The sequence below is a fragment of the Euleptes europaea genome, chromosome 7, assembly GCF_029931775.1.
Source record: "Euleptes europaea isolate rEulEur1 chromosome 7, rEulEur1.hap1, whole genome shotgun sequence".
NCBI classification, from domain to species: domain Eukaryota; kingdom Metazoa; phylum Chordata; class Lepidosauria; order Squamata; family Sphaerodactylidae; genus Euleptes; species Euleptes europaea.
Genome location: NC_079318.1, coordinates 87,464,756 through 87,472,951, shown reverse-complemented (window position 1 = coordinate 87,472,951; position 8,196 = coordinate 87,464,756). Strand labels below are relative to the sequence as shown.

Here is an 8,196-nt window from a genome sequence, read left to right as displayed (position 1 = left end):
GAAGCCACGGCCCTCAGTCTGCAAGTTCTGAGCAAGGCTGTCAAAGATAGGACACTTTGGAGGACGTTGATTCATAGGGTCGCCATGAGTCGGAAACGACTTGACGGCACTTAAAACACACACACACACAAGGTTTTCAACGTAAGAGACTAACAGAGGTCATTTGCCATTGCCTTCCTCTGCATAATGACCCTGAAATTTCTTGGTGGTCCCATCCAAATACTTACCAGGGCTGGCCCTGCTTAGCTTTCAAGATGTGATGAGATTGGGCTAGCCTGGCTTCTGAAATCTGACAAAATTGGTCTAGTTTGGGCCCATCCTGTCTGACATCATTTAATGCTAGCATGTAAAGCAAAGCAAAACACTCAGACTTAAATTGTGGGCAGATGTATTTGGGCTGAGGTGATCACTTCAGGCCCAGGGTGTTTAGATAAATGCTGTTCTAGGAGGAACTGTGTTCAGTTCTGAATCAATACTCAAGCCAACAAAGAAATGAAGTGGAAAATGAATGTCTTTGTTCTACAAATATGTTGCAATACAAATCCTTTATTTTCTTTTTCTTCTTCTTGTGCAGCTATAAGAAGAAGAGTTGGTTTTTATACCGTGCTTTTTCTGTACCTTTCAGGAGTCTTAAAGTGGCTTACAATTGCCTTCCCATCCCCTCCCCACAACAGACACCTTGTGAGGTAGGTGGGGCTGAGAGAGTTTGGATAGAACTGTGACTAGCCCAAGGTCACCCAGCAGTTGCCTTCCATCCCCTCCCCACAACAGACACCTTGTGAGGTAGGTGGGACTGAGAGAGTTTGGATAGAACTGTGACTAGCCCAAGGTCACCCAGCAGGCTTCATGTGGAAGAGTGGGGAATCAAACCCGGTTCACTAGATTAGAGCCTGCCACTCATGTGGAGGAGCGGGGAATGAAACCCGGTTCTCCAGATTAGAGTCTGCCGCTCTTAACCACTACACCACGTTGGCTCTCCAAATGGCTCACTGTTCCTGCCTGCTTTGGCCTCAGAAGTGCTGAGTTCTGCTGCTAGAAGCCATCGTTGAGAGTGAAACTCAGAAAAGATGCTATGGAAATATGGTGCCTGTGGGGCCTGCTGGTTACTCAAGATTGTTTGTTGATCTAAGAGGATGTCGCTGACATGGGAACCAACATGCACAAAGATGGCATATAGAATCGTGGAGTTGGAAAGGACCACCAGGAACATCTAGTCCAACTCCTTGCACAATGCAGAAATATGGTGGTAAACAGAGAGGTAACAATTCTTAGACCATTTATGCTTGGCAATTAGCAGCATGTTCAAGCTGAAGTGCCCCGCAGCTTTTTGGGAATTTTTCATGCTGAACCATCATTCAGGAAGTGACTGCGAAACCGGCGCAAACCTGCTTCACTTTTCTTAAGAACCCCTTTAACGCGACCTTGTGTGCTTGCTCTGCCCCCGCCGCCAAGAATCCCCTCAAGGAAGCATGCAAAATTCACAGCCGCGCGTTAGCTATGCAAACTGAGGTTGCTAATGGGAGGAACGAAGGAGCAGGTGAGTGGGGGCGGGGTGGAATTTCTCCTTTTGCATTGGGACTGTGAATAAGCATTTTAAAGGTCGCATTTTAAAAAAGAGCTTTGAGTGAGCATCAAAACTGACCCTGCATAAATGGCCTTAGTGTCTAATTTCATGCTCTACCTGCATCATGGTGCTTTTAGGCACTCTGTGCCTGTACTGGATGCCAGGCTCTGAGAAGGAGACCAAGGGAGATATTCTCAGTTGTGCAGTGACCAAGCAGGTAAATTGGCTGTAGGGATGGCTGAGATTATTCACTGGGACAAAGAACAAGGATGAGGGCTGGAAACATGAGTACCAAATGCATAGGTGAGTACGCCTAAATGCTCATTTGCATACAGGCGCTCTTTTTGCACTGGAACTGGCATAGGTGAGTTGTAGCAGCACCTGCTGCGCACACTGGCCTGCATGGCATCTCCACCATATTCCCATTGACACCAAACTTAACCAATAACACCTTGCTTATTTTCCCTTTGAAGATCATCAGCCACACGTCACTCTCCCAGGAATTAATTTCCCAAGCATGCAGTGCCCTGATTTGGATCAGGACCACAATTCAGTGCAGAAAAGGCTTCAACTTTCCCCCGTCATCATTTTCTGACTCCACTGGGGGGGTTGCATGTGCGGCTCATCAGTACATGTGCAGCCCCTCTATGGGGCGAAGAGTGTCCCCCCAGGACCATCTTAGGTCAGTAAAATGGCATGGAAGGAAGGCTGAAGCTGATATTCAGAGGTATAGTGCCTCCGGATGTGAAGGTTTTACATAGCCTTTGGTAGACCAGCCTGTCATCAGTTTGGGGAGGGGCCATGGCTCAGTGGTAAACCATCTAATTCCCATCATCTCCAATTAAAGGATCTGGCAGTAGGTGATATGAAAGACCTCTGTCTGAGACCCCGGAGAGCTGCTGCCAATCTGAGTAGACAATACTGACTTTGATGGACCACGAAGAAGAGTTGGTTTTTATATGCTGACTTTCTCTTCCACTTAAGGAAGAATCAAACCAGCTTACCTTCTCTTCCCCACAACAGACACCCTGTGAAGTAGGTGAGACTGTGAGAGCTGTGACTAGCCCAAGGCCACCCAGCTGGCTTCATGGGGAGGAGTGGGGAAACAAATCCAGTTCACCAGATTAGCCTCCACCGCTCATGTGGAGGAGTGGGGAATCAAACCCGGTTCTCCAGATCAGAGTCCACCGCTCCAAACCACCGCTCTTAACCATTACATCATGCTGGAGTATAAGGCAGATTGATGTGTTCATGCCAAGTATGATGCATTTAGGAGAGAGAGAAACCACTGAAATAATTTAAAATATATGTGTGTACATGAGAAGTGCTTTACTCAATCAGACCTTAAATGCTTTAAGGAAGCCCAAAGTAAAGCATACGAAGGCCACAGCCCTTCCCCACAGCAATATACTTCTCTTGGACAAAGAGGTCCCATTTCGTGCTTAAGCCTAATGCTCTTTGATAGTGGTTCCCCAGGATTATTAGAATATGCTGTTTAAGAGGATGTGGTTCTCATTCAGCTCTTTCCAAGCTTCTTTTCTTCTCAGTGGTTTCTCTCTCTCCTAAATGCATCATACTTGGCATTTTACGGTTATGAATAAAATGACCTATTAAAGGCACTTACGGGGTGAGATTTACCCAGTTCTTTACTAATATTTAGAGACTTTCAAATATTTAATAGAATAGGATCACACCCAATGGAAAATGAAAAAAACAGGAAGTGTGTTCTACCATTTAGGTGCTCTTTGTACAATGCCTATCACAGAGTCAGTGTGATGGAACCATTAGAGTGACAGGCAAGGACTGGGGTAGGGTCGCCAACCTCCAGGTACAAGCTGGAGATCTCCTGCTAATACAACTGATCTCCAGCCGATAGAGATCAGTTCACCTGGAGAAAATGGCCGCTTTGGCCATTGGACTCTATTGCATTGGAGTCCCTCCCCTCCCCAAACCCTGCTCTCCTCAGGCTCCACCCCAAAAACCTCCCACCGATGGCAAAGAGGGACCTGGCAACCCTAGACTGGGGAACCCTGGGATCACATTCACTCACTCTGCGAGCTTGGTTCAGTTGCTTATCTCCCTGTCAGATCTACCTCACAGGGCTGTTATGAGGATAAAACAGAGAACCACGGATAAAACAGAGAAGAACCACGTATACCATTCTGAGATTTTTGAAGGGAATGTGGGGTAAAAATGTGATAGATATGATTCCCGCCTCAAACGCTGTGTTTTTTTAGCATTATGAACATACTCATTTACCAAATTATATTAGTTTTATTTCCTTGTCTCTTCGTTCCATTAAAATAATTTGGATTTGTTTTTGCGCCCCAGAATCTAACAAAAGTGCCAAGTGCCCTTCCTAATTCCTTTCCCCATAACAAGCTAGTTATAGAATCATAGAATCATAGAGTTGGAAGGGATCACCAGGGTCATCTAGTCCAACCCCCTGCACAATGCAGGAATTTTACAACTACCTCCCCCCCACACCCCTAGTGACTCCTACTCCATGCCCAGAAGATGGCCAAGAGGCCCTCCCTCTCATGAACTGCCTAAGGTCATAGAATCAGCATTGCTGACAGATGGCCATCTAGCCTCTGCTTAAAAACCTCCAGGGAAGGAGCACTTACCATCTCCGGACCTCCGTCCTCTTCCCCAGCCACCTGCTTCCGTTACTAAGCAAGGAAACAAGCAGGGCATCCGTCTTTGGAGGAGAAAGCACTGCAGACTAGCAACCATCTCTGTAACTATCTGTACCGGTCGAGGAGGTAGAAAGTTGTAGGGACACAAAAGCAAGCATACAGACAGCACAAGTGGACCATAAGTTAAATATGAGCAGCCAGTGTGATGCAGCAACAAAGAAGGCTAATGCGATCTTGGGGTGCATCAACAGAGGCATAACATCCAAATCGCAAGATGCCATAGTTTCGCTGTACACTGCATTGGTCAGGCCACACCTGGAGTACTGTGTGCAGTTCTGGAGGCCTCACTTCAACAAGGATGTGGACAGAACGGAGCTGGTGCAGAGAGTGACGAGGATGATCAGGGGCCTGGAGGGGCCTGGAGACCTTTGAGGAAAGGCTGAGGGACTTGGGAATGTCTGGAGAAGAGGAGGCTGAGGGGGGACATGATTGCTCCCTTTTAAGTATTTGAAGGGCTGTTACTTAGAGGAGGGCAGGGAGCTGTTCCTGTTGGCAGCAGAGATTAGGACATGCAATAATGGGTTTAAATTGCGGGAGGAAAGGTACTGGCTGGATATTAGGGAAATTTTTTTACAGTAAGTTGTTCGACAGCGGAATCAGCTCCCCAGGGAGGTGGTGAGCTCCCCCTCTCTGGCAGTCTTTAAGCAGAGGCTGGACAAGCACTTGTCAGGGATGCTCTAGGCTGATCCTGCATTGAGCAGGGGATCAGACCAGATGGCCTGTATGGCCCCTTCCAACTCTATGATTCTATTATTCTAGATTCTTGGTCACATCTTCTTTGTCATCCAAAACCCATCCACTAACAATAGAAGTTATCAGGTAACACACACTTTCAAAAGCAGGGCGGGGTGGGTGGGTACAGCTTCCAGCTTCCGATGGTAGATGTACAAGACATTCCAAAATAGTGGAATATCCAATAGCCTATCAGTGCCCATTGTATACCTTACATAGGGTAGCCAACTCCAGTTTGGGAAATTCCTGGAGATTTGGGGGTGGAGCCTGGGGAGGGTGGGGTTTAGGGAGGAGAGGGACCTCGGTGGGAAATAATGCCATAGGCCATTTTTGCATGGTCAATTTTGATGCTCGCTCAAAGCTCTTTTTTAAGATGTGACTTTAAAAATGCCTTTTCACGGTCCCGACACAAAAGGAGAAGTTCCACTCCCCCCCACTCGCCTGCTCCTTTGTTCCTGATTGCATAGCCATTAGCATATGCATAGCTAACGCGCCTCTGTTGTTTTGCATTGTTCCTTGAGGGGGGATTCTTCTCGGCAAACACCAAAGGTCGGGTTAAATGGGCTCTTTGGTAATGCGAAGCAGGTAAGCACCGGCTTCGCAGTCACTTCCAGAATGCTGGTTCAATGTGCAAAAATTTTAAAAAAATATGCGGGGCAATTCAGCCTGGAACGCGCTGCTAATTACTATGCAAAAATGGCCATAGAGTCCATCCTCCAAAGCAGCCATTTTCTCAGGAGAACTGATCCCTGAAGTCTAAAGATTAATTGTCATTTGCCTGGCACTTTCCCTTTTCAGTTTTGACCTAGTGGAGGTTTTCTTGTTTTTACATTTTTTTCAGGTCTTCGGTGACAAGTAAGATTGCTTTTCCTGTTGTTCTCTGTTGACGATTTTATGTTTGATTCAACTTCCTCATTTTTTATGGCTCCTCTCCAAGATTTATGCTGTCCTGGCTTTTTAATATATATTTTGCTTAGCGGCTCTTACAGTAGTGCTTCTCGTTGTTTTTAACAGCTTGTATTTGCTAGGTCATCATTTGTATATAAACGTTTCTGCTGTCAGGATTTATTACTGCTTATTGTGTTGCTTTAATTGTGTTTTATAATAACTTGAGAATTCCAATTATCAGTGCAGGACAGAAATGTTTAAAATAAATGTGTGACTGAATAAATACCCTTCTACTCATCGTCTTGCAGGATGACGGGAAAGAAAATTAGGCTGGGAGATGGTGATGGGCCAGAGGCCAGAGAGTTTTCTGGATAAGGAGAAATTTGGATCTCAACCTTCTAAACCTAAAATAGGCTTTCAGCCAGGGCTTCATTTGGAAATGTGATGAAATTTTACATTTTAACCCCAAGGAGTTCAGCACAGCGCGCACACAGCACACCCCTCTCCAGCTGATCCTTACAACAGCCTTGGTAGGTAGGCTAGACCAGGGGTCCTCAATCTTTTTGAGCCTACGGGAATTTGAGCCCTTGCAATTCTGACACAGGGCGGTGGGCACAATCACAAAATCGCTGCCCAGGAGGAGGAGCCAACCACAAAATGTCATGGAGCAAGGTTATACACAACCCTTAATAGTAACTCTTCGGCTTTTCAAGCAGAAGCTCTGTTTAACAGGGTGCCTTTTAATTTGCACAACCAGAAGCCCTGCTGGGGAAAGAAGAAAAAGAAGAAGAGTTGGTTGTTATATGCCAACTTTCCTTACCACTTAAGGGAGAATCAAACCAGCTTACAATCACCTTCCCTTCCCCTCCCTACAACAGACACCCTGTGAGGTAGGTGGGGCTGAGAGAGGTCTAAGAGAGCTGTGACTAGTCCAAGATCACCCAGCTGGCTTAATGTGGAGGAGTGGGGAAACCAACCCTATTCTCCAGCTTAGAGTCCACCGCTCCTGTGGAAGAGTGGGAACCAACCCTGATTCTCCAGATTAGAGTCATGATGCACACCTATTCTCTCCAGGATCAGAGGAGCATGCCTATTATATCAGGTGCTGTGAAACACAGGCAGGATGGTGCTGCTGCAGTCGTCTTGTTTGTGGGCTTCCTAGAGGCCCCTGGTTGGCCTCTGTGGGAACAGACTGCTGGAGCTGATGGACCTTGGTCTGATCCAGCAGGGCCTCTCTTACGTTCTTATCTTATGTTCACTCATGTGGAAGAGTGGGGAATCAAACCCGGTTGTCCAGATTAGAACCTGCCACTCCTAACCACCGCTCTTAACCACTACACCACACTGGCCCCACCTAGCCCCTCCCACTTTCTAAAAGCACTTGGCAGGCACTAGGAAAGGCGTTGGTGGGCGTCATGGCACCCACAGGCACCACCTTGGGGATCCCTGAAAAGGTAACCGTGGTGATTTGTACTCAGGTCTCCTCAGCAGCAAGACGACATTCTAACAACGACTTTCACTACAGGAAAGGGAAGGCGGGGAAGGTGAGGATCAGAGCCACTGTAGCCAGCCTTCCCAAAGTAATTTTGCTGTACTGCTCTTTTAACGGGGCCCTGGAGATTTGGAAGGAGTTAGTGCTTAAAATGTTACGAGACCATCAGTACGAACGTATGCAAGAAAAATAGGTTTGCGGATACTTGTGCTTATTGGTTTTAATATTTTAGAGAACACGTACCCTCACTTGGCAATTCTTGATTTTGTAGCATGGTAAGCAATATCACCCTTGACCTGGATGACCCAGGCTAGCCCGATCGCCTCAGATCTAGGAAGCTAAGCTGGGTCAGCCCTGGCTAGTATTTGGATGGGATTCCTCAAAGAAATACCAGGGTCGCGATGTGGAGGCAGGCAATGGCAAACCGCCTGTGTGTGTCTCTTGCCTTGAAAAACCTACAAGGCAGCTGTGACTTGATGCCCCCCCCCAAAAAAAGGAATATTGGTATTGCAAAAAAGAATCCAAAACCTTTGAGACTGAAAAAATAAAAAGGGTTTATTCCGAACCACTGGAAGGTTCAGCCACGAAGGTCAGCCATTCTGCTCTCAGGCACCATTATGCACCCACACCCCAGAGCATGCACAGAGACCTTTTCTGTCCGTGCAGAATTTTCCAGTTGTTGGGTGAAAACATGCCAAAAGCCAGTTCCGAGGCTAATCTGCACACCATCGACGGACTACGCTTATTAATCACCTGCTTAATTCACAGGGGCTGTGTGAATCCGCACACGCAAATACATACACATACTGACCACCAAGATC

General features: G+C 46.8%; 1 protein-coding gene across 1 annotated transcript in view; it reads left to right on the top strand.

Moving 5' to 3' along the window:
• The first annotated feature begins 5,106 nt into the window (after positions 1 to 5,106).
• The window catches only part of RPS6KA4 (ribosomal protein S6 kinase A4), a 336,421-nt gene continuing 333,331 nt past the window's right edge, over positions 5,107 to 8,196 (top strand). The window contains exon 1 of the mRNA XM_056853043.1: positions 5,107 to 5,111. The gene's annotated coding sequence lies outside the window, so the exon portion shown is untranslated. The remainder of the gene's footprint in view (positions 5,112 to 8,196) is intronic.